Genomic DNA, 27,976 nt, shown 5'->3' with positions numbered 1-27,976 from the left:
AGCATGGTGGTTTAAGAATATAAACGGGGTTTCATATGTCCCAGTTCCATACGGAAGTGCATAACAGGGGATGAAAGAGTTATCTGAATCCGCAGCCCCCGGCAACCTTGGCTTGCCGTGGTTGGATCCTTGTGTCTTCAGCCCTCGGCAATCCTGGCTTGCCGGGGCCGGAGCGCCGGTCCGTCCTCTTTCTCCCAAGCAGCTCAGGAGAAGTGTCCATGTGCCCTGCGAACCAAAGAGGACAGAAAGATGCACACTCAACCTCTAGGCTAGGGGTTAGTCGCCGCTAAGCACTATCAACCCTAACCGAGGGAGAGACTCAACCTAGCATGCATGCTATAACTTTAGGGCGCCAGCGCTTCATTTATTTATGCTCAGGGTCTGCGCCTGGCTTTGTACAGAGGGTTACATGCCTTGCCGGCAAAGCTTGTACAAAAGGTGGCTTGCCGGGGGAGGGGGGCCGGCAAGCCGCGCCTCATGGGTCAAACTTGCGAAGATGTTCGATGTTCCAGGAGTTACTCACTGGAATAGCATCTTTGGTCTCCAAGCAGACCGCGCCAGGCCTGGTGACTCGTATTACCCGACAAGGGCCTTCCCACTTCGGCGTCAACTTGTTGGAATTCTTGGCCGACTGAACGCGCCGAAGAACAAGGTCGCCTTCCTCAAAGCTTTGGGCATCAACCTTGCGGCTATGGTAGCGGCGCAAGGCTTGCTGGTAGGATGCTGCTCTCACAGCCGCTCGAAGAAGATCTTCCTCAAGGAGCGTTGCGTCATCTTGCCGCAATTGCTCTTGCTCAAGCTCGTCATAAGTGAGCACTCGAGGTGACCTGTATGTGAGTTCCGTGGGGAGAACTGCTTCTGCCCCGTATACCAGGGCAAAGGGTGTCTGGCCGGTGGCTCGATTTGGCGTCGTCCTGATCGACCAAAGAACCGCCGGCAACTCATCAATCCAGCGCCTTCCGCTCTTGTGCATCTTGTCAAAAGTCTTTGTCCTCAGGCCTCACAACACTTCAGCATTTGCCCTCTCCGCTTGGCCGTTGCTCCGTGGGTGTGCCACGGAGGCAAAACAGACCTTGCTGCCGGGGTCTTGGATGTATTGCATGACGGTGTGGCTTGTGAACTGTGTGCCGTTGTCGGTGATGACTCTGTTTGGCACACCAAAACGGCAGACTGGTCCCTTGAAGAACTTGACGGCTGACTGTGCTATCACCTTCCTCATTGCTTGCACCTCCGGCCAGTTTGTAAACTTGTCGATTGCAACGTACAAGTACTCAAAGCCCCCGACAGCACGGGGGAAGGGGCCCAGTATGTCGAGCCCCCAGACCGAAAATGGCCAGGAGAGAGGGATTGTTCGAAGAGCTTGAGCTGGTTGATGGAGCTTCTTTGAATGGAACTGACACGCTTCACACTTGTTTACTAGTGCCGTTGCATCCTGGAGGGCAGTGGGCCAGAAGAAACCCTGCCGGGGGAGTCTCTGACTTGCTGTTCACCGGCCCCGCCATCGCCACTGCTTCTTCGTCAACCTCCCTCTACGCCACTAGCGCGACACTGACCACTTGATTCGCCGCTGCCAAGTACAGCAGCAACGGCTCTTGTGGTTTAGGCGCAACTAGTATCGGCGTAGAGGAAAGGTATCTCTTCAGTTCTTGCAACACCGCTTCGGCCTTTGGGGTCCACTCCATTGGGCCCCCCTTCTTCAGGATCTTGAAAAAGGGAAGGACGTGCTCGGCAGACTTGGAGATGAATCGGCTCATGGCGGCAACGCAGCCAGTGAGTCGACGCACATCCTTGATCCGCTTGGGCGCCTCAATCTGCTTGATAGCCTTGATCTTGTCTGGGTTTGCCTCGATCCCTCGCACATGGGGTGATGAATGTTGTCTTCTCGTCGTCTTCTCTTGTCATGAAGATCTAGTGGTAGCCCGAGTAGGCGTCGAGGAATGATAATAGATCACACCCGGCCGTGGAGTCAACAGTCTGGTCAATGCGCGGCAACGGGAAGGGGTCCTTAGGACAAGCCTTATTGATATCTGTGTAATCAATACACAGCCTCCACTTCCCGTTTGCCTTGCGCACCACCACCGGATTGGCTAACCACGTCGGATGGAGCACTCCCCTCACCAAGCCTGCTGCTTCCAACTTCCTGATCTCCTCTGTGATGAACTCCTGCCGTTCCAGAGCTTGCTTCCTGACCTTCTGCTTGACAGGTCGCGCATGGGGACAGACAGCAAGATGGTGCTCAATCACTTCCCTGGGAACGACGGGGATGTCAGATGCTTGCCTCGCAAACACATCGACATTCGCCCACAGGAAAGTGATGAGCATGCCTTCCTATTTGCTGTCGAGGGTGGAGCTTATGGTAAAAGCCCCTCCCGTGCCATCCTCCCTGAAGGACACCTTCTTGGTCTCTGGTGGCGCAGCTCTGGATTTCTTGCTCTTGCCGATGGAGCTCTTTAGCACGTCCTCGACGGTAGCACAACACTCCGAAGAGGTGCGCTTGCCGGAGTGGGTGCGAGAGGTCTTGCCGGTCTTCTTCTTCCCTCCCGGGGCTTCAGCGGCAGGAGAAAGTGCCTTGGCGGCAGCTGCTGCAACTGCTTCCCAGTAGAGTAGGTCGGCGCAGATCAGCGCGTCCTTCTTATCGGAGGGGATGGTGATGATGTTCATCGGCCTAGGCATCTTCAGCGTGTTGTAGGCGTAGTGCGACACCGCCATGAACTTGGCTAGTGCCGGGCGGCCGAGGATCCCGTTGTAGGGCAAGGGGATCTCGGCTACGTCGAAGACAATCCTCTCCGTCCTGTAGTTCAGCTCGCCTCCAAATGTCACAGGCAACGTGACCTTCCCCTTTGGCTGGCTCCTTCCCGGGTTGACCCCTTGAAACGTGCCCGTTTCCTCGAGGTCTCCATCGGGAATTTGCAGCCTTTTGATCACAACGGGTGAGATCAAGTTCAGACCGGCCCCGCCGTCAACCAGCATCTTGTTCACCTTGAGGTTCCGTATCGTTGGTGAGACCAACAACGGCAAACACCCGACCGCAGTTGTGCGGTAAGGGTGGTCCTCGGCGTCAAAGATGAGGGGCGTGCTGGACCACTTCAGCGGCTTCTGAGCGTCGAACGAGGGCTCCGCTGCTGTAATCTCACGCGCTCACTGAGGGAGTCCTGGACTAAGGGGTCCTCGGGCGTCCGGCCTGTTAGCCATGGGCCAGACTGATGGGCTGTGAAGACATGAAGGCCAAAGACTATACCCGTGTTCGGACTGGACCCTACTTGGCGTGGAAGGCAAGCTAGACGACCGACTATGAAGATTCCCTCTTATGTAACCGACCCCATGTAACCCTAGATCTCTCCGGTGTCTATATAAATCGGAGAGCGTAGTCCGGATAGGGATACTCATTACCATATTCACATAGGCTAGACTTCTAGGGTTTAGCCATTACGATCTCGTGGTAGATCAACTCTTGTAACACTCATATTCATCAAGATCAATCAAGCAGGAAGTAGGGTATTACCTCCATACAGAGGGCCCGAACCTAGGTAAACATCGTGTCCCCCGTCTCCTGTTACCATCGATCCTAGACGCACAGTTAGGGACCCCCTACCCGAGATCCGCCGGTTTTGACACCGACATTCGTGCTTTCATTGAGAGTTCCACTGTGCCTTCGCCAAGAGGGTTGATGGCTCGCCTTGTTCTCAAGCATAATATCATCTCCGGAGGAGCCCTGGCCCCAGGCCAAACCCTCCGGCTGGGCGGCTTCCTCATGACTGCCGGGTCGGCCCTTAAGCCGAGGATGACATCTCAAGTCATCGAAAAATGCCTCTGCGTTGATCCCGAATACTCCGCCCGGATGGATCCAACAGAGTTATCGTTGTTGAACGAACTCCTGGATCGCATGGCCGCCTTGGGGGTCGCTATAGACTACGATCGGGTTGGGCTTAAACCCGACCAGAGAGAAATTAAAACTCCTCCGATCACCCACCGGATAGCGGTAGTCGAGGAGCGGAGCAACTCTTCTACTATATTAAAGATGAACTATGTTCAGATCTCTGATCTTGAAGGGCCGGATATTCTCTGGCAGAAAGGCATGTCCCATCCTCCGAACATGGAGTCGGACGATGAGCCTAAAAAATCAGTCGATATCCCGGAGCCCGAACTGCCAGGTCCGGTAGATCTTCAAACTCCAGATCCAAAATTGGGTCAGGGTTCGGATTTCATTCCACCCACCCACCCGGACATAGACGCTCTCATGGGCATCAAACAACAGTATCAGGAAACGGTCCACCACTTCTGGGCCAGATTCCTCCTTGTAAAAAATAAGGTAAAAGATTGCCGCGATGAAGACGCGATAGCAGCATTCTGAAATAATTGCACGGACGAAGGTATCCTCAATGCCATCAATCGCCGCCGCATACTAAAGTTCGCTGACTTAGCAACTATCGTACAAAAGTACAGTGCGATGGAAAGCGCCTGGAAAACTCAGGCAGCTCGCTGGGAACCGTCGGTCCCAACCCAACTCATCCTACAGGCGAAAAGGACGCACCCCCGTGGCACGCCCAGCCGAACAGTCAAAAAACATAAACCGATTACGCTACACGGCACCGTTCTGGAGGGATGGCTCAATGGCCCATGCAAAATACACCCGACGCCGAATACCGTGGCAACCCACAGCCTTAGAGCATGTTGGATACTTCGGCAGGTAGCCAAGAGCGGTGAGGACATCCTTATCGAGGACACCCCAGAATAGCACCCTCCAACAAACGACGACAATAGAGTATTGACAGTCTTCGAGACATTCGCTTCAAACAATAAGCGTAAAAGGGCACTGCGCGATCTCGCCGAAGTTTGCTAGGTCGCCGCAATTGACCCCTGGAACGACACGGCCATAACCTTTAACGCCAGTGACGAACCTAAATACAGAACAGTCCGAGCGCCAGCTGCATTAGTCCTCAGTCCCATCGTGGACGGTTTTTGACTTACAAAAGTCCTCATGGACGGCGGCAGCGGACTAAACCTCATTTACGAGGACACGCTCCACAAGATGGAAATAGACAGGAGCCGCATCGAGAAAAGCAGCACAACCTTTCGAGGTATCATCCCCAGTCGGGAAGCGCGGTGTGCGGGAAAAATTACACTTGATGTAGTATTCGGCACGCCGGAGAATTATCGGTCCGAGGAAATAACTTTCCAGGTGGCCCCTTTCAACAGTGGATACCATGCCCTATTGGGGCGAGAGGCCTTCATGCGCTTTCAAGCCATACCTCATTATGGGTACATGAAGCTAAAAATGCCCGGGCCTAATGGAATAATCACCCTCATCAGCGATCCGGACATAGCACTCCGCGGCGAGAACAAAACCACATCCTTGGCCCTCGAGGCATTATCTGAGGCCCTTGCGGCTGAAGAACTAACCGCACTACGCTCCACTGTGGATAGAGACGATGTTATCCTGGACAAACGACCCAAATCTACTTCCTTCAAGCCAACAGAAGAAACGGTCAAATTTCAGATCCATCCAATAGACCCGAAGAAGACAGCCTCCATCGGAGCGCAACTCAGCCCCACAGTCGACGCCGCACTGCGAGACTTCTTGCGGGAAAACTAGGATATATTCGCCTGGCACCCCTCAGATATGCCAGGAATCCCGCGCGAGTTGGCCGAACACAGCCTCAACATACTAAAGGGATATAAGCCGGTCAAGCAAACACTGCGGCGCTTTTCCAAACCCAAACGACAAGCTATGCGGGAGGAGCTAGCCAAACTCATCGAGGCCTGATTCATCAAAGATATTAAACATCCGGACTGGCTGGCAAACTTGGTAATGGTACCAAAGAAGGATAAATCTTGGCGCCTATGCGTCGACTTTAAAGACCTTAACAAGGCTTGCCCTAAGGATCCCTTCCCCCTTCCCCGCATTGATCAAATCATTGACACTACCGCAGGACATGACTCGCTGTGCTTCCTTGATGCATATTCCGGATACCATCAAATCAAAATGAAGGAGTCCGATCAAGCCGCAACAGCATTCATCACGCCATACGGGCAGTTTTGCTTCAACACCATGCCTTTCGGGCTCAAGAACGCCGGCGCCACCTACCAGCGCATGATCCAAGCATGCCTCGAGAAACAGATCGGCAAGACAGTGGAGGCCTACGTGGACGACGTCATCATCAAAACTAGACACATCGAAACACTAATAGACGACTTGCATCTCACATTCGACAACCTCCGCACATACGACATCAAGCTTAACCCGGAAAAGTGCGTCTTCGGCGTCCCCGCCGGTAAACTACTGGGCTTCATTGTTTCCAATAGAGGAATTGAAGCAAATCCAGCCAAAATCCGAGCTCTGTCACAATTGGCCACGCAAACCAAACTCAAACAGGTCCAAAAACTCGCCGGGTGCGTGGCAGCTTTAAGCCGCTTTATCTCCAGGTTGTGGGAAAAGACGCTGCCCCTTTATCGCCTTCTACGGCGCACCGATAACTTTGAGTGGACAGACGCGGCGACAGCCGGACTGGAAGAAATAAAAGCCCTTTTGGCAAGCAACCCAATCCTGGCCGCACCAAACGTCGGCGAACCAATGATCCTATATATATCGGCAACACACCAGGTGGTGAGCGCCGTACTCGTCGTCGAGCGAGAACAGGACGGACACAAATTTCCGCTCCAAAAGCCGGTATACTACGTATCCACCGTCCTCACACCATGCAAATCCCGGTACCCTCACTATCAAAAGATAGCATTTGCAGTCTTCATGGCATCTCGAAAATTGCGGCACTACTTTCAGGAGTGCTCTATCACGGTGGCTTCCGAAGTGCCCCTCAATGATATAATCAACAACCGGGATGCAACGGGCCGGATTGCCAAATGGGCCATTGAGCTCCTGCCATTCGACATCACGTACAAACCACGTCGAGCCATCAAATCCCAGGTACTGGCTGACTTCGTCGCCGAATGGACAGAGGCCGAACTCCCTAAAGAGTACGGCGCGTATTCCAACTGGGTTACCCATTTCGACGGCTCCAAAATGTTGGCAGGGCTAGGGGCGGGCGTCGTATTAACGTCCCCCAAAGGAGATATCGTCCAGTACGTACTCCAAATATTATACACAGACTCCAACAATGCAGCCGAATACGAGGCCTTGCTACATGGCCTTCGGATGGCCGTATCAATGGGCATACAACGCCTGGAGGTGCGCGGGGACTCAAACCTCGCAATATCCCAAATTAATGGAGACTTTGATGCCAAAGATCCAAAGATGGCAGCTTATCGCAATGCCGTCTTAAAGATGTCGGCTCGGTTCGAGGGGCTCGAATTTCATCACGTCGCCCGCGAAAGTAATCAGGCAGCATACGTCCTTGCTCGCATCGGTGCTAAGCGCGACCCTGTCCCACCTAACATCTTCTTCGAAAGGCTCTTTAAGTCATCTGTGGTGTGGCAAGGGGGAGACAACAACGACAGTCCCGTTCCGAACACAAACATAGATAGCGAACACGCCGATATAATCGGAGGCTCAGCCACCGAAATAACACCATCGGCCCACCTCATCATGGCAGTAATTGCCCCGTGGACCAAACCATTCTTGGCCTACTTTAATAGGAAGGAGCTCCCAGAAGATCAGAACGAGGCTCGCCGCATTGTCCGGCGTTCGAAGGCCTATAAAGTTCACGAAGGAGAGCTCTACAATAAAAGCACTACCGGAGTCCTTCAAAGGTGTATCTCCGAGGAGGAGGGGCGGCAACTCTTGGCAGAAATTCATGCCGGTCTCGGTGGGCACCACGCCGTAGCCCGGGCACTTGTCAGCAAGGCCTTCTGGACAGGATTTTATTGGCCTACGGCCCGGGCAGACGCACAGGACCTCGTCCAGCGCTGCGTTGGTGCCAACTCTTCGCCAACCAAAGCCATATGCCCCCAACCGCCCTACAAACAATCCCCATTACATGGCCCTTTGCGGTCTGGGGCTTGGACATGGTTGGACCCCTTAAAGGGGGAAGCCATAAGAAAAAATATCAGCTGGTCATGGTGGACAAATTCACCAAGTGGATAGAGGATAGACCAGTTAAAACGGCCGAGTCCGGACCGGTGATTGCATTTATATCCGATGTGGTGCACCGTTATGGTGTCCCGCACAGCATCATCACTGATAACGGTTCCAATTTCACAGTCGATGAGGTGAAAACATGGTGTGCTAATCTAGGCATTAAGCTCGATTACGCCTCTGTCTACCACCCGCAAACAAATGGTCAAGTCGAGCGAGCCAATGGTCTTATTATGAGAGGCATCAAACCCAGGCTAGTGCGGTCTTTGAAAGAATCAGACAAACACTGGGTCGAGGAGCTCGACTCCATACTCTGGGGGCCGCGGACCATGCCCAACCGTACTACCGGATACACACCTTTCTTCATGGTGTACGGTGCAGAGGCTGTATTGCCCTGTGATATTATACATGACTCACCTCGAGTACGTATGTACGAAGAGAAAGAGGCCGAGTTGGATCGGCAGGGCAGCCTAGACGCCCTGGAGGAGGAGCGCGACGTCGCCAAAGCCTGTTCAGCATTTTATCAACAGCAGGCTCGAAGATATCAAAGCAGAGTAGTACGGGCCAAGACTTACAATGTTGGCGAACTCGTTCTACGCTTGCCGAAGAATAAAAAGGACAAACTCAAGCCCAAATGGGAGGGTCCCTTCATAATTGACGAAGTTCTTACCAGAGGAGCGTACCGTCTTCGTGACGCATCAGACAATCGCCTAGAGCCGAACCCCTAGAACGCGGCCAGACTCCGAAGGTTCTATGCCTAGCGCCGAACTCTTTGTTAGTCTCCTTCTCCCCTATAGTTTCCATTACTTTTTCTCTCTTTACACATTTTTTCGCTTTAAAGCTCTCATTCGGCTTGACCGAACACTGCTGATGTACACATCTTTACATATGTACGCCCATTATACCTTGGGGCTTCTTTAACAGAAGCTTGTTAATATTATTTTCCGAGTGTCAAGCTCATCACACATACGTGTTTTTCCCGTATGTCTTTTCTTCACCATTATATGCATCGATATGACTTAAGTTTTGGCCAAGCTGGGTTGCCTGGCTCCTGTGCTTACCCCTACGTTCCCGATTGTTCGGCTAGGTGGTAAAGGGAGCACCTCTGCGATTGTTACTGCCGGGTCATCCGGATGTGTACCTCAGACTGGGTGAAGCCGAAAGCTAGCGTTCTTAAGGGAATATTCGGTCGGTGGATGAAAAATGTTTTTTGCACTCACTCTATTGTGAACCCCCAAAAGCTATACACATTGTGATTTTCACATCACAATTCGGACATGTCTATTAATGCATGCACACCCAGGGAAAGGAACCCTTAACGGAACTATTCTCCCTGGAAGATGTTTCTTACAATCTCAATGTAATATAACATAACTAGCCGGATACAACTTGTCTGTTCAAGCAACTATGACCCCTACGCTTAGTTTTCCACGCATACCCCGGCCTATTCGGCCGTGACGGTATTCGGAAACACTCCGCACCTTCGGGTCCGGAGGTTGAAGCGAAAAGGTCTTCCATGACAAATGATATACAATTCAGCTAGAATTCCACATGGTGAGGAAAGTACATAGTCACTTGGACTCAAACACTTCCTCCTCTATACCATCTAACAGGCAGTCTAACTTACAATCCTGTTGGGAATATTTGGCGGCCACCTCTACTTGGTCATATACTAAACTAACGGGAATTTCTTCCCCATTTGGCCCTAACGGTCCAACCCGGGCCATGTGATTAGGATTCAGCTTGGTATATCGCGTTTTCACCATGGCCCAGGCCTCTCGCGCACCCTCTCGGCAGGCCGATATCTTCCATAATCGGATACGCCGCCGCGCTCCCTTGAACAGCTCTACAAGCTCCTCCATACTTCCTGGAGGGGAGGCGGATGGCCATAAGGCCTTGGCAACACTCCGCATGGCCAGCCGAGCATGCTCGTGCACTTGCGACAGTCTTTGCAGCAGATCACTTGCTGATCCGGACACCTCCTCTTCAGGACGGCCCGTCAATATACCTGCAAACATAGCTGTATCAGTTCCGTTTATCTCTGAACTACTTAAAAAAAAGTTCGGAAACATACTGAATATGCCGCCCCGCAGCTTCTTGTTCTCCTTCACGGAGTCGGCTAGCTGGGCCCGCACATCTTTCAACTCTTCACCCAACATAGTGTTGGAATCCTGTAGCTTGTTTTCTCGCCCCTGACGCGGGTCAGCACACGCCCGCCTGCGGCGTGTTGCCTCTTTGCCTCTCTTTCTCCCTCTTGGGCGATCTTCAACTTCTTTTCAAGATGATTAGGCGACCCTATTATGCGATCAGTGGCAGTATTAGCACAGTTGGTATACAATTATTGTTCCTCGATGGAGGGGAACATTACCAGTGGACAGCTTCTTGAAGTCTTCCAGTTTGGCGGTAGCAGCATTTAGCCGCGCCCGACACTGTTCCAGCTCTTGGGTTAGCAGGTTGTTCTTCTCTGTAAGAACCTAGTGATACAACAGTCCTTAAATCAGTTGTACCAACTGCTTTCAGTCCCGGGGGCTACTAGAATATGGCTATCCTATTCGGACAAAGAAAACTTACCCGCACGTCTGTTAAATGCTACTTTGTGGCTCTACTAAGCCCATTTCGAGCAGCTCGGATGTACGCATCAGCCGAGCTGAATGCATTGAATGCCTCTTCTGAGAACTCAGGGTCTCGTAAAACAGCCCTACAGCGCCGATGATTCATGGCGCTCTCCACTTCCGAGTTGGTAACGGACATATTCTTCGAACCCTCGGCCGAAGGACAGACCGGCATTGTTCCCATGTCAGCTCCCGCCTCGCCGATGGGGCCTAAATCCCGAGCGCCGGGAGTACGGCCGGCCGGACCCTCGGACTTAGTCTGGTGAACCTTTTTCCTGGTACCAAACAAACGTGCAAGTTACAGTTGGATGTGACTACTCAAGTATACCTTCAAATCCTTACCTCTTTGACGAGGGACCGGACGTGTCTTCACCGACCTTCCTTCTAGAAGCCTTGCTCGGCGCCGGAGCTCCTCTCTTTGGAGCCGCCCCCGGAGTAGCGTGGCGCACCGAACGCCTCGCAAGTGGAGCACGAGACAGTGCGATGGGTGAGGCAGTGCGAGGAAGCTCTTTTGAGTGAGATTTTCTCTTGATGACTTACGTGGGAAGAAGGAAGAAGACCAGGGTAATCGGCGATAATGGCCACTTCCATGCCATCGTAGCTCGCCTGGTAAAACACCCCTTCCACGAGTACCACGAATATATCTGGATCTTCTTCAAACCCAGGATCCAGCTCCTGGTTGTGGTTCTCGGGCTGTGGGGCGGGGCTGTGAAACCCCTCGGTGATTTTTCGCCAATGCTGTCATAAGCGGATTAGAAACTTGTCAAAGGTAATCCGGGAGGCAGAATGAGTAGAGCAGAAGGATTGGGGCTTACCCAACTGGGAGGATTATACATAGAATATTCATCTCTGTGATTGATGCGAAGAAATTCCTCTTCCTCCCCTTTGAACAGCTCGGCCAGTATCTTGGCTAGAGCGGCAGGAGTGTCCGGACCTTTCCGACCACAGCGGGAGGCGTCGTCCTCCCAGTTGTAGTGCCACATTGGAGCCCTCTATATTGAAGCGGCTGAACCCCTCGCACTATGGAGATCGCCACGACCTCAACCATTGTTAATCCGGACTGGGTGAGTGTCTTTATCTTTCCCAGGAGCTGATGAACCTCCGCACTGTCATCCTCTTCAAGGCTCCGGGGACGCCAACTATGGCGTTTCTTTAGCGGAACGCTCGCAAATTCAGGGAGACCCTTTCGAACTGGGTTAGGAAGTGCAACGTCCTCGATGTAGAACCATTCGGAAGGCCATTCCTTTGCTGCTCTCCTTGGTGTGCCGGACAGGTATCCGGCATCGGCGATGCGCCACACTTCGGCCCCGCCCACTTCAAATATTGACCCCTCGTGGTTGCGCGGGACAAGACAGAACAATTTTCTCCACAATTCGAAAAGGGCTTCAACACCCAGAAATAACTCGCATAGAGTGACGTAACCTGCGATGTGCAGGATAGAGGCGGGAGTGAAGTTGTGCAGCTGGAGGCCATAATATTCCAGAAGCCCTCGGAGGAACGGATGGACGGGAAATCCAACGCCTCTTAGCAGGTAGGGGACAAAGCACACTAGCTCCCCCGGATGGATTCGGGAAGTCCTCCGTCTGAGTCACGCCATTGAAGGAGGCCGACCCTGCTCGGACAGGGACCAGATCCACAGGAGGAAGAAATCCCTGCGTTTGCAACTTTGCTAGTTGACTATGAGTCACGCAGCACTTCTCCCACTTGCTTCCCTTTGGGCTGGAGCGGGAGGAGGAGTTGGGAATGCTAGCCATGATGGAATGGTTTCTCCTGGCAGTCTCCGGGGATTTTCTCGGCACAGTGTCGCCTGGATCTAAGATCCAGTATCTTTAAATGGGCGTTCTGCCTTGCGTGGACGGGGTGTTATTCGCAAAAATACCCTGACTTTCCCATTCGCTCGACACGTGGAAGACGAAGTTATGAGCGCATAGAAGCCGAGGGGAGCGATATTGGATCAACGACCGAATATATCACTTGGAGAAGGAACCCGCCTTGCAACGCCGAAGACAATCTACGCGCCGAACACCTCGTCGTTGAAGCCCGGTTCGGGGGCTACTGAGGGAGTCCTTGACTAAAGGGTCCTCGGGCGTCCGGCCTGTTAGCCATGGGCCGGACTGGTGGGCTGTGAAGACATGAAGGCCGAAGACTATACCCGTGTCCGGACTGGACTCTACTTGGCATGGAAGGCAAGCTAGGCCACCGACTATGAAGATTCCCTCTTATGTAACCGACCCCATGTAACCCTAGATCTCTCCGTTGTCTATATAAACTGGAGAGCGTAGTCCGGATAGGGATACTCATTACCATATTCACATAGGCTAGACTTCTAGGGTTTAGCCATTACGATCTCGTGGTAGATCAACTCTTGTAACACTCATATTCATCAAGATCAATCAAGCAGGAAGTAGGGTATTACCTCCATAGAGGGCCCAAACCTGGGTAAACATCGTGTCCCCCGTCTCCTGTTACCATCGATCCTAGACGCACAGTTCGGGACCCCCTACCCGAGATCTGCCGGTTTTGACACCGACACCCACTGTTTGAGCTGGCGGTGAGAAGTATGCAGCGAGGCGCCACCGTCGATGCACATGGCCTCTGTAGCCTTCTGGAACTCTTGCTCGCCGGACTCGTCGTCCTCGTCATGATCATCATCTTCTTGCTTCTTGTTGTGGCCCCGAGCGGGCCTCTCTTGTTGGTTATCCTTGCCGCGGCGACCTCCTTGGCCGCCATGCTTCTTGCCGGATCCCTCGGCACCATCCTGGCCCTTCTCCTTGTCCCGCCTCTCATACTCGGCCTTTTGCTTCTCAGCAAGCAGCTCGACTTGTCGGCAGTTCTGGAGGTCGTGGCCCTTGGTGCGGTGGATCTTGCAGTACTGCTTGTCGGAGCTTCCTGGCTTGTCGGCAGCTGCCAAGGCCCGGCAAGCGGCGCACCCGGCAATTTCCTTGCCGGGTCGTCTGCCTTAGCCTTCTTGGCGGCGCCGGTGCTGTCGGATCCCTCGACGGCAAGCACGGTCTTGCCCTTGCGTTTCCTATTGAGACGCCGGCCCTTCTTCGTCGGGGCGGCGGTGTCTTCATCAGTAGAGTCGGTTTCCACGCCGGCGTCCTCGCCGGGGTACTTCCTGCCCTCCTCAGCCCGGGCGCACCTATCGGCCAGGACATAAAGTTCGGCCACATCCTTAACCTTGTTCATCGCCAGCTCTTCGCGCATCTTGTGGTTGCGCACGTTCTGATGGAACGCGCTAATCACGGCGGCGGGATGAACATCGAGGATGTTGTACTGCACCCGGCTAAACCTCTGGATGTACTTGCGCAGGGTTTCCCCTTCCTTCTGGGGAATGATATGCAAATCACTGGCCTGGCCATGAGCCTGGTGGCCCCCGGTGAGGGCACCAACGAACTCATGGCACAAATCCGACCAAGAAGAAATGGAATCCGCCGGCAAGTGCATCAACCAAGACATGACGTTGGGCTTCAGTGCCAACGGGAAGTAATTGGCAAGCACCTTGTCGTCGCGAGCTCCGACAGCTTGCATCGCGATGGTGTAGATGCTGAGGAACTCTAACGGATGGGTCTTGCCGTTGTACTTCTCGTCGACGTCGGGCTTGAACGTGCGGTGGGATGGCCACTGGAACTGCCGCAGCTCACGGGTAAAGGCTGGGCAACCCACCTCGTATGGTAGGCCGCCGGAGCCCCCCGGTGTTGGGTGGTCCATAGCGGGTCCCGCCCGTTTGTCCGACTGGAGGCGTGTATCGCGCCGACGCTCGATAGTGGTTCGAGCATCTTCATGGGCTCGCTCTTGAAGAACTTGGCATTGGTCGCGGTGGGTCCGTGGGTCGAACAACGCTATGGAAATATTATCACAAGCGTCATCGCGATGGACCGACACCCGCGGTGGCTGGCGTGGAGGAGGAGAGTGCACTGTCTCCACAGCACCCCCGGCCCCTCCACCGCTGGCATGCGGTGGTTCGACAAAGCGCGGGCCCGAGGGCATCGCCGGTCGCGGATCATCTTTATTGGCGACGGTGACGAGGCTCCGGATGGTGGCTCTCCACTCGTTGAGCTTCTCCGCAGCAGGAGGGAATTCGAGGAGCAGCTGCGCGCGTGCCAAAGCTTCTGCTGGCGTGGGTGGTGGCGACAGCTGCGTGGACCGTGGCGCGCTTCGACTCCTAACCACGTTAGAAGGAGCTTTATCATGGCCCAACGACTGCGTGCCATTTTCGCTAGCACTTAGGCGGGCATGCTGGACTCCTTCGTCCCGCAGATGATGCACAGGACTCTTCCCACGGCGATGTCCGGGGTCTCCAGTGTGGTGGCGCTGCTCGTCGCGCGAACCCTGGGAAGAGCGCGTCGTGGGCGCTGGCGTAGGCGTCTTGGAGGTTGCTGCGCCGCCTGTGGGTGGCACGGCGATACTCCTGGAGTGCCCCGCGCCGCCTGCGGGGGGGGGGGGGGCAGCCCCGTCTTTGGATTTGGCGATGCGTGGCCCGTCGCCTGGCGCATGAACGATGCCGCTCGTCAGGCTCTGACTGCCAGAGCGATGCTGGTGCTCGCGGGCCGCGGCTCGGGTTCTGTCCGCGACCGGCCCGCTGCTCGTCCGCACCGGCATGGATCGTTCGGCTCCCGACGAGCCGATCGCCGTGATCATCTTCTTCTTGGGAGCCATGGCGATGAAGAACCGCTAGGCTAACTGCTAGATCAGATTCTCACGACAGCGCCCCCTACCTGGCGCGCCAAAGATGTCAGTGGAAAACGACACCTATGGGATCACAAGAATCCCTACTACGGTTGGCGGGCGCGGGGTTGTGAGGAGAGCAGGTCTAACAGGAAGCACACGGATCGTTTACCCAGGTTCAGGTCGCGAGGATGTGTAATACCCTAGTCCTGCTTTGGTGGATGTATTGAGTGTTCTTGAGCTAGCTACGGGGTGCAACTTGCCCAAAAGAGTCGAATCCCCCAAAAGAGCCGAATCCCCCTCCAGTATGCCATGGGCCTCCTTTTATAGTCGAAAGGGGCTGCCACAGTGGCACACAGGAGGTGGAAAGGTCTACAGTGCTGCGAGCTTATCGCCCGTGTTACAGGACAAGACACATTTAATGCGTAGCTTAGGTGTCCCTTAGCTTTATCGGGGGCGGGAACGAGGCCCGTCCCGTCCGTCGCCGCCTCGGCTTGCTTCGACACGCGCCCAAGCCAGCGATGCATGCGGCGCCATGTAGGCAGGCAGGCAGTTGAGGTGGCACGGTGGTAGGGTCTCCACGAAGATCTGCATGCCACCACGCAGGTGCTTGCTGAGTTGGCTCGGAAGCCGCCCGTCGCCACGTAGGTGCCTGCCCAGCTGGTTGGGCTGGCAGTTGCATGCGAATGGCGGTGGAGTCTTGGCTGGTGCGGGCCTGGCAGTGGCCCTGCTGGCGCCCTCGGCAAGGGTCTTGCCGGGAGGCCCGGCAAGGGTCTTGCCGTGGCGCTGTGGTCGGCCCCGGCTAGGCGCTTGCCGGGGGTCTTGTGGATTACCTCGGCTGGGACCCCATCGAGGGTCGTTGTCTTCTAGTCCTCATCTGATCTCATATGTTTATGATCTTGACGAAGATCTGCATGCCACCGTAGAGGTGCCTCCCGAGCCTTGGTTCCAACATAGTCGTTGGCGGCGTTTGGAACCCGTGGGCTCAAGGGTGGCCCGCTCTGTTGGTGTTGGGCAAGTCGCCCCGGCAAGGCTCTTGCCGGGGCCGCGGGGGCCGCCCCGGCAAGAGTCCTGCCGGGGGAGGTCCACCTCGCCCTCTCGCTTTTTAGTGTTTCTAGTCTTGGCATCGCCTTGACCGTCTTGGGCATTTGGCTTCTCTCCAGCTTCCCTCCCTTGCCCTGCTAAGAGTGGCCGTGGCGCATGGCTCCGACTGCCCGTGCACAAGTAAAGGGTTACAAAGGAGTGCCCCTACTTTTGTACACCGACACCCTAAGCCCTAGCACTTCGGTGTCATCGAGTTGTTCCAGTCGGTCCCACCGACATTCCTAACATTCACATTTTGAACTAATCATTGCCACTGAGTTTAATCATTCGGTCTCACCGAGATGGGTCAAATGTGTGTAATGGTTGGATTTTGTGTGGAGGCTATATATACCCCTCCACCCCCTTCTCCATATGTGAGAGAGCCATCAGAACGTGACTACACTTCCACCATACATTTTCTAAGAGAGAACCACCTACTCATGTGTTGAGATCAAGATATTCCAATCCTACCACAAGAATCTTGATTTCTAGCCTTCCCCAAGTTGCTTTCCACTCAAACCATCTTTCCACCATAGCCAAACCTGTGAGAGAGAGTTGAATGTTGGGGAGACTATCATTTGAAGCACAAGAGCAAGGAGTTCACCATCAACACACCATCTATTACCTTTTGGAGAGTGGTGTCTCCTAGATTGGTTAGGTGTCGCTTGGGAGCCTCTGTCAAGATGTGGAGTTGAACCAAGAAGTTTGTAAGGGCAAGTAGATCTTCTACTTCGTGAAGATCTACCCGAGTGAGGCAAGTCCTTCATGGGCGATGGCCATGGTGGGATAGACAAGGTTGCTTCTTCGTGGACTCGTGGGTGGAGCCCTCCGTGGACTCGTGCAGCCGTTGCCCTTCTTGGGTTGAAGTCTCCAGCAATGTGGACATATGATAGCACCACCTATCGGAACCACGCCAAAAATCTTCGTGTCTCCATTGCATTTGCCTTCTCCAAACCCTTCCATTTACCTTCATATGCAATGTTTTAATTTCCACTGCTATACTCTTAGAGTTGCATGTGTAGGTTGATTTCTTGACTTGTGCTAATTGCTAAAATCTTCCCACAACTAAAATTGGGAAAAGGCTAGATTTTGATTTGGTCAAGTAGTCTAATCACCCCCCTCTAGACATACTTTCGATCCTACAATTGAGTCTTGCTCTTTGAAAGGTTTCGTTATGTCGGATTGAATATTAGATTTGAGAACACTTGATGTATGTCTTGGATATGGATACCCGTGGTGACAATGGGGTATCATATTGATTCACTTGATGTATGTTTTGGCACTCAACTCGCGGATTCCTGAGGTGACATTGGGGTAATCTATGCATAGGGGTGATGCAGCTTGAAACTGCATCAGTATTTCCCAAAAGAAGAAGGGATGATGCAGTACAGCTACGGTAGCTATTTCCCTCAGTTATGAAACCAAGGTATCAATCCAGTAGGAGAACCAAGCAACACTATGTAAACAGTACCTGCACACAAAGAACAAATCCTCGCAACCCAACGTGTAAGAGGGGTTGTCAATCCCTCCTCGGTAAAAAGATAGATTGGTTTGTATGTGTTTGGATAAATAGATCTGAATAAAACATGAAATAAAAGATGCAAATAAAAAGTGCAGCAAAGAATTTTTTGGTTTTTGGAATAATAGATCTGAAAACAAATACGGTGAAAAATAGATGTGAAAGCAATATTATAAAAGATAGAACGGGGGCCTTAGATTTCACTAGTGGCTTCTCTCAAGAAAATAGCACACGGTGGGTAAACAAATTACTGTTGGGCAATTGATAGAAGATCGAATAATTATGGCAATATCCAAGGCAATGATCAATATATAGGCATCACGTCCAAGATTAGTAGACCGAAACGATTCTGCATCTACTACTATTACTTCACACATCGCCCCCTATCCAGCATGCATCTAGTGTACTAAGTTCATGGAGAAACGGAGTAATGCAATAAGAACGATGACATGATGTAGACAAGATCTATTCATGTAGGAATAGACCCCATCTTGTTATCCTTAATAGCAACGATACATACGTGTCTTGCTACCCCTCCTGTCACTGTGTGAGGACACAGTAAGATCAAACCCATCACAAAGCACCTCTTCCCATGGAAAGAAAAATCGATCTAGTTGGCCTAACTAAACCAAAGATTCGAAGAAGAAATACGAGTCTATAAATAATCATGCATATAAGAGATCAAAGAAACTCAAATAATATTCATGGATATAGATCTGATAATAAACTCAAAGTTCATCGGATCCCAATAAACACACCCCGAAAAAGGTTTACATCAAATAGATCTCCAAGAGACCATTGTATTGAGAATCAAAAAGAGAGAAGAAGCCATCTAGCTACTGCCTACGGACCCGTAGGTCTATGGTGGACCACTCACGCATCATTAGAGAGGCACCAATTAGGATTATGAACCCCTCCATGATGGTGTTAGATTGGATCTCGTGGTTCTGGAACTTGCAGCGGCTGGAATTTTGTGTCATCTGCTCCCCTAGGCACTACAAAAAAATACACTTCCGTGATGATACATGTTTGTCACAGTAGGTCACGTTTTCTGTCATGCATGTACATCCATGACAATTTTATGACAGAATCAAGATAGTCATACCTGTGCTGTCGTAGAAGTGTTCCATGACATACCAAAATTATCATCACGGAAGTGTCCACTTGCATGACGATAAATCACGCATCATAGAAGTGTTGTCGTCAAGGGTGACCGACATGTGGCATGCATCATAACCGAACGCCGTTAAGCTATCGGGTCCGGTTTTGGATCCGATAACCCGTTAACAACCCCGGCCAATGGGGATTTTCCACGTGTAAAATCATCATTGGCTGGAGGAAACACGTGTCGGCTCACCGTTGGGACAGATGTCATCCACTCATTGGACCGTAGGCGCCTATGATACATCGACACATGGCATGGCCCAACAGAGGCCCATTCTGTGAAAAGGCCGTCCCGTTTGACTTGGTCAAAAGCTGGCGGGCCGGCCCACGGAAAGCCTGTTAACTGCCTGTTCGCATATAGCCCATTTACAGCCCGCTAACCCAGGGCCAGTTATGACCTATCCAAATTAGGCCCAGTAGCGTCATCTGGGCCGTCCAATATGATTCCAGCCCGCTTTAACTTCCGGCCCATGTATGGCCCATGACGTCTTTCAGCCCATATGAGGCCCTTTGTAACTCTTGGCCCATTAATGGCCCGTGGTGAAACTGGCCCGTAATGAACAGTGTATCTCTTTATACCCATTAACGGCTCATTATTCCATTGGGCCGTTTCCAGCCCATGTTATCTTTCGGCCTTCTCAGGGCCCATTTATTCTTGGGCTCATTTCCAGCATTCGTTTACTTATGGCCCGTTACTGTCATTTTCTGCTTGTGTGCCAAATTCAGCCCGTGGTTACAGTCGGCCCGTTTGTAGCCCGTTAATACGTTGGGCCGTTTTCATAGCGTCATCAAATACGGCCGATTAATGAGAGCCCATTATGGTCGGCCCATGAACGGACGATTCCAACTCTAGCCCATTTACGGCCATAATGCAGGCTGTCATTGGCCCATGTTTGGCCAATCGATCATACGGCCTGTAGAAGGCCCATTGATGATACGACCCGTAAAAGGCCCATTGTGTCTACGGCCCATAGAAGGCCCATTGTTTCTACGCCCCTTAGAAGGCCCATTGTTTCTACGGCCCATAGGAGGCCCATGGTAACTACAGTAAATATGTAGCCCATGGTTATTGTGGCCTAGTTTTAAAAAATAGGTTATTGCGGCCACTAGAAAACAGTGGAAAAAGAACTGCACTGACTACAAGCAAACAAATAAACAAGACAATAAGGAAGTAAATAAGCAAGCAACTTACGCTAGGCTATCACGGCTATTACACATATTACATCCACTGGGCATCAAAGTTCGCCACCAGTGCAAATATAGGGAACAAAGCAGCATATCATATACACTGGTTGTCAAAGTTGGCGACCAGTGCAAATAAACGCCGCAGCAAAACAAGTCCAGAACTGAAACCACTTCAGAAGAGCTCAAGAAACAATATCCTGGGTACCCATAATGCTGGCAAGATGCTTAGCAAGCTTATTAACTTTCTCTTGTTTGGTGCTTAAATCCTCCAGCACTTGCTATTGCACCAGAAAGTATGCATCTGAATTCTGTAGGGACTTCCTCAGTCCTTCGGCTTCCTGTCGCATAACATCTGATCGATGTCTTTCAACTTGAAGTTGACTCGAGAAGCCAAACTGATTCAGGCAGCGAGTTCGAAGAGCTGGTGCCAGCAGTAGTAGCCAGTAACTCGAACACTACATCAAGACATGACTTTGGGGTTGTCTCAGTGTCTTCAATATAGTTTTTATCAGCTTTCTTGGAGACCAACAGGGATGTCTCACTATCTTGAACCTTATCTGCATTACTTCCTTTACCATTGCATAACGGGGTACTCTTCTCCAATATTTAATCCGCGTTCTAAAAGAGAAACAAACAAACACATCACAGGTTTACAATGTAGTATATGAAACTCATTTTGGTAAACCAGATCAGTAGTAAGGTGGACAGGATAACAATATGAAACAAACATATATCTATGTAGTATGGTCACTGTATGGTCTATATCATTCTAGTTTATGTTGCCAAATCAAGATAGATACAGTTCGAATCCTATCTATTTAAGACAAAGCAGCATAGACAGAATATAAGTGTGGGAAACTACACAACAATAACAACACTTGTAATGTGCATGGCATGAGAACATAACTGTTTATTCAATTGAAACTGAAATCAACATAGAGCAAGTTACAACAGCAAACACGTTACATAAATAGGTTTAAAACATACCTGTTGCGCCATTGGAGTTTCAATTGCATCCTTCAAATTTGAAATTAGTTGGTATGAGTAAATACAGTGATGCAAGAGCAAAGTAGTATGAACCATAGCTACGGAACCTGAAATGAGAACAATTCTTCTTCTGCTTTAAGCGTTGACTTGGGGTTCGGAGTGGTGGTCCTCATGCTTTGGGCACTGCAGTTGCCTTACTAACTGCTCGTGTTCGGGTGCTTTGTGGTGGAGACGGTGCTGTGTCAACTGGAACTGGGTTACTATCTGCTGGGGTTGGGGTTAGAAGGGGTGTAGCTGGTTCTCTGTCCAACTGGGTAGGGGTACAATCTGCGTGAGTCTGGGTTATGTGTGGTGGGGCTGGTTCTTGGGCAAGTACAACCGTGGTTCTATCTGCATCGACAGGTAGCACGATCTTTTCTGAAGACCGTGTTTTTACTCCCACAGATACTGCCATCACCCCCTCCAATTGAAATGGCTGATAAACAAGAAAAGTAATTGAATGTACAGACATTGTAAGATAGACAGGTGCAATGGATAGTAGGGAAGAAAATAGGGCATGAAATAATTCACATTTATGTTGTCTAACCAAACAGAATAGTAGGACTAATTTCACATATATGATGGCTAATTAAACAGGATAGCATGACACAATTTCACATGTATGATGGCTAACTAAACAGGATAGAATGACATACTTCAAAATATGATGACTATGTAAACAGGATGACATGATATAACTATACGATGTGTCTATTAAAGTGGTTGGCATGCCATAAATCACAAACATGCTGTCGATGGAAACATGATGGCATCATATAATTCACGGATAGAATGACATAATTCAAAATATGATGACTATGTAAACAGGATGAGATGATATAACTATATTATGTCTTTAGAAAATGGGTTGGCATGCCATAATTCAGATACATGCTGTCTTTGTAAACATCTTGGCACGATATAATTCAAATATATGATTTATATACTAAGCAAGTGAGTAGAGGGCAATCGCATATATGATGTGTCAACTAAGGAAATGGCATTCAATATTGTGTATATGATGTAAAAACTAAGCATTGCAATACAACATATGCATGATATGAGTAATATAACCCTGCCAAGTTTGAGCATACACCTCAGGGGGATAATAGGACTGGTCATCTGCCTCTGAATCCTCCCCTGAAGAGCTATCTGTAACCAGTAACATATCTGCTTCAGCAGGTAGCATTGTCTGCTCTGGAGACCTTGTTTTCACTCCAGATTCCCCATCACCAATTTAAATGGCTGATGCACAGGAAGAGTAGTTGAATATACAAACATTTTCGACAAATGCAACGAGAAATACAAAAAAAAGGACGACATGATATAATTCACATATATGACGCTTGGCTAAACAACATGGCATTGCATAATTCACATATATAATGCCTTGCAACAAGATAGCATTGCATAATTCACATATATAATGTCTTGCAACAAGATGGCATCGCATAATTCACATATATGGCAATTAGACACTAAACAGGTGGCATTCACACAAACCATGTCTAAACTAAGCAAATGACATAGCAATGCAAGATACCATACGCATGATATGAGCAACATAACCCTGCCAAGTTAGAGCATGCACCTCGGGGGGGGGGGGATAGGACTGGTCATCTGTCTCTGAATCCTCCTCTGAGGAGCTATCCGTAACCAGCAAGACATCCGCTTCATCAGATAGCATTGTCTGCTCTGGAGACCTTGTTTCCACTTCAGATTTTTCCATGACCGTGCCGAATGGCTGATGCACAGGAAGAGTAATTGAATGTACTAAAATTGTTGACAAATTTAACACATAATAAAAAATGATGGCATGATATAATTCACATATAAGATGACTAGCTAACCAGGGCGGCATTGCAAAATTCACATATATGATGCCTGGCTAAACAAGATGGCATTGCATGATTCACATATACGATAAAGAAACTAAACAGATGGCATTGACACAAAGCATGTCTAAATTAAGCAGATGACATATTTGATGTATACAGTAAGCAATGCAAGGCACCATATGCATGATATTACCAACATCAACATGCCAAGTTAGAGCGAAGACCTCAGGGGTAAATAGGAGAGGTCTTCTCCTTCTGAATCCCCCTCAGAACAGTTATCTTCCTCTTGATTACGATCCGAAATGGGTGGAGGGGGCTGCCTTTGCGCCCACCATGGAGCGATGTCTGCATGAAATTTTATTGCCACGCAAGGCTCGTCTCTTTTGCTCTACATGTTCAGTTCCATTGTGTACAATAACTGACATGCATAGGAATAAAACATAGTGAGATTATGTAAGGAGTGCATGCACAAATCCAGAGTGATGGTAGCAAACTGTGGATAGACCCAAAACCAATGATAGCAGGCAGATAATAGCTTTAGTTAAAAAATACAGATAATGGCTCCTTTAATGTTTGTTTGTACCCAACATGAAACTCATAGTAGACACCCGAGATTAACTAGATAGTAGACAGATAGTACTGATTGCTGCCCCAATATGTACCCCACAACCATTTAAAAACTCAAGTTTCAGCATTAGTTTGGACCTGACTCGGAGTCTAATAGGTGAACACGACGATAAAGTAGCAGGTCATCATATTAAGCGATGCATAATGTAAGCAGACACGGAAGAGTGTGACCTCTCTTGTGGACCCGTGTAGTCCTCAAGGTCATCTGCTCAGTTGATGATGGTAATGCAGTTGTCGTGGCTGCCGACCGTGGGGAAGAAGATCTGAGGCGGCGAAAGACAGTCTGGAGAGCGGATCCCTGCTATGGTGAACCCTTCCGTCGTTGGAGCACCTGAGCTGGGGTGGAACACAGCGCGGCAGGAGTAGGACAAACCACACATGGTTTTCTTTGACACATATCTGTAACAGAAGTAATTGTGTTAGGGCTTGTTTGAATTTGGGGATTCTAACAATGCAGGGATAGGAAATAGACAGGAATAGGATAGGAATGCACATGCAAAACAGAGAATTTAAAAACACAGGATTTCTGCCCATCTGGGTGTTTGATTCACAAGAATTGGAAGATCACAGGGTGCAAAGAAGCATGGTGAGATTAAGTCAAACCACAAATGCACAGCTCAAATGCGCAGAGATAAATAATGATGGCATTCAAGAGAGTCCATCACGGATAGCTAAGTTGCCTGGTACCTCACTGCTTGTCATATAGTAGGATAAAATAATCATATTTCACGTTACTATGTGTGCTCAGTGGACAATATATATAACATGTAGAGTAAAAAAGAGATGCAACAAGTGTACAACCTCTCTTTGGCGAAGCCATGTCGATCTCAGCGTGATTGGGTTGGTCGGTGAGGATGCTCCGGCTGACTTGGCTGTCGGAGGAGGGGAAGAAGATCTTAGGCGTCTAGAGATGGAGCCCGGGGTACTGCTCCACTGTGATGGAGGGTTTCGTCGTTGGAGCAGCTCCGGTGAGTTGTACGACGCTGAGGTTGAAGCAGGACAAGAGAGACAACGTTAACCTGAGTGGAATTCTAATAGCATCTCCAATAGATGACGTAAAATACATAACCACAAAGTTCTAGATGTAAAATACATCAGCCGCTCATCTCTGAACTTAACTATCGAAACTGAATTTAACTGTCGAAACTGAACTTAACTGTTGAAACTGAATTTTGCTGTCGAAACTGAATTTTACTGTCGAAACTGAATGCACTAGTAGCAGAAAAGCAGTAGCAGTAGCAGCAGCGCGTGCGAGAGCCGGGGCAACATCAGGTGAGGCTACACGTCAGTCGACTGACTTTTTCATCTCTGGTCAGACGATTTTCCAGCCGTTGGATACGAAATCAAGGGCCTGCAGTTCATCTTCAACCTCCACCCCCTGAGCCGCCAGCCACCACCGGCCAAAGAGCCGCCGCCCGCGGCCAGCGGTGCGCAGCCCCGACCGCCCCGAAACCACTCCCCACCGCCGGTCCGCCGCCGCCCCGGCCATCCCTCTAGCCCCCCCCCCCCGTGCCGAGCTTTTTCTCCGGCGATCCCCATGCCACCACCCCACCACCGCCGGTGACCACCGCCCCCACCCTGAACCCTAAGATAGATAGTGGGTTACCTCTGCGGCGAGCCCCCCTCCCTGCTGCGGCTAGTTCTTCCTTAACTCCGGCGACCCCCCACCCCCTGAAAATCGACTGACCCAAAAGTCGATTCAGTCGACTGAAGTGTAGCTAAATCGGAGCAACATCGCAAGCAAGAGCAAGAGCGAGAGCAGCAGCATGAGCAAGAGCAAGACCAATAGCAAGAGCAGACCAAGCAGGGGACCGAGAGCAAGAGCAGAGCAGCAGCGCGAGCGAGAGCTAAAGCAGCAGCAGCTCCTACTGATGTGGACGTCGCCGCCCAGGGAGCGACGCTGTGGAGGAAGTGGCCGGCGACGCCGCCGTGGATGGAGCCGCGCCGTCTCGGCTCGGGACCGAGCGCCGGCAACACCGTGAGATCGAATCAAGAAGAAAATGCGGCGATTAGTGTACAACCTCTTTGGTGGCGCCGATTAGGCCTCAGCTTCATCCGAGGAAACGGTGATGATGATGCTCTTCCGGTGGTGCAGGTGAAGACGGTGGTGTGGGAATGGAGGTGGCGCGAAAGACGAGAACGTCGCGGCAGCTCCTTGGAAGTGGAGGACGGGGTGGCTGAACCGGCGGGCGATGAGATCGATGATGGATCCTCATCCAGTACGGTGGATGAGGGACGTCGAGGTGTTGCTGTGGACAACGCCATCGGGGAAGAGGCTCCGGCTGGGTGGCGGACGGAGGAGGGTGTGGGGCTTCGCGGGTTTTCGCGGCCTCGGTGTACGAATGGGTGGGCGGATGGGATGGGAGTGGGGAACCATGGCTTAGGGACGCGCTTGTCCGAAATGTGGGGTAAGTTATGAAAGTACCACCACCGATTTGACCTAGCCGGTTCTTTCGGTTCAGTGGTATCATGGGCATTTCGCATGTCGGGATTTCACAGGAGGTGGGAGTTTTCGCACGCGTTGTAATTTTGGAATAGCAAGGCGCGGGTTGAGATGGAGGGAGTTGTCGGAGCACAACGAGACAAAGATATATCTTAAATATTTCGGGGTAACAAGGCGCGGGTTGAAGAGGCGGGAGTTTCGCAGCACGATAGACAGAGACGCTAGCTTGAAATTTCGGCATAACAAGGCGCGGCTTGAAATTTCGGGAGAACAAGCTTAACGTGTACCAAAAAAAAGACAATTCACACCTCATCACTAGAGAGAGCCATGTCCCGTTTTACTATATTACTAGAAAGGCATTCAAATACAACAACAAAAAACTAAAAAAATCGGGACAACAAACATAACGTGTACAGTACCAAAACAATTTGCACTTCCCTCAACAATAAAAAAACAATGTGTACTGTCTAGCATATGAACTAAATTTGAGTACATTTTCCCTGTTTGAATTGGATTGTACTCGGGTTAGTTATATAACCATCTAAATATTATCTTCACAACACATGACATGAATATAGGAGAAGTAAATTCCTATATAAATACGAACTACATGTACATACGATCTCAAATTCAAATATATGTATCCATTTTATGTTGAATTCAAATCATAGTACATGTATGCTCTAGCTAGATGTTCGAAATCTGAAGCATGTATGATATACTACGTACAATGTGTTTAACAAGCACAACACACACACAAACACCATTTAGACTAGTAAGGTACACGTGCATTGCACGCATGAGATTTGGCAACCAAATTATGAATAAATACCACATTATAGCATGTAAGCTTTGAGTCATATATGCATGATGTAGATGCTCGTTTAATTCTTATAGTTCATTTCATTCAAAATCATCTAGTTTTTATAAGAAAGCTAAACTATTTTAAGATTCATGGAATTGTGCGTTGCAAGGCATAAAGTAAAAACAAATAATGGCAAATCATGAAAAACATTTGGGCAATTCTGATACGGAAGATTCTAGAACAAAGAAGAAGTGCTTGTGTTTTGAGGTTTGTGCATTATGCTTAAGTTCAACCATGGAGTCTTCTAGATTGTACATGTGGCAAAATCTGGTTGAATCTAGATGATATCCAATGGTCAGTAGTGCTCAAATTTGGCATCTCTGCACCATCGGATTGGCCTCATCCAACGACCATCTTTCAAAGTTAAAGTTATCCGCACACTATATAAAAATATAATATATAATATACAGGGGTATAGATATAGATATGTGATGCGAAAGCCATCCATCATCTCCAATTAGAATAGTGTGTCCATGCACGGATGCAATGTGGCCAAATGATGTCTGCCATCGATATCTGAAATTCAAATCAGTCTGACCTTGTTTAATATGTATATAGTACAACATGCTCGTTTACAAACCACACCGCACATATCTCAGTTATATTCATGCATGCATGGGTTTCAAACATCATGATCTCTTATTCAAATATTTGAATTCAACTTTACATTGATTATGACCTCACCTAGTCTTTTACACCCACACAGTCGTCTTCTCTTTTATAATTGTACCACTAACTTTCTCTCGTGCATGCATGCACACACAATACCAGTCGGCATTATCCATCGCACACATGCAACCTTTTTCTTCAGGTCGGTCTCCCATGCATGCACACACACACACCTCCCCCTCTCCATCATATCGAGCATTCTTTATCTCTCACGTGCATGCACAATGATCGATGTTCCTCTATGTGTG

Source organism: Triticum aestivum, chromosome 1D (genome assembly GCF_018294505.1).
Source record: "Triticum aestivum cultivar Chinese Spring chromosome 1D, IWGSC CS RefSeq v2.1, whole genome shotgun sequence".
Lineage (NCBI taxonomy): Eukaryota > Viridiplantae > Streptophyta > Magnoliopsida > Poales > Poaceae > Triticum > Triticum aestivum.
Note: the sequence above shows the minus strand (reverse complement) of the source record.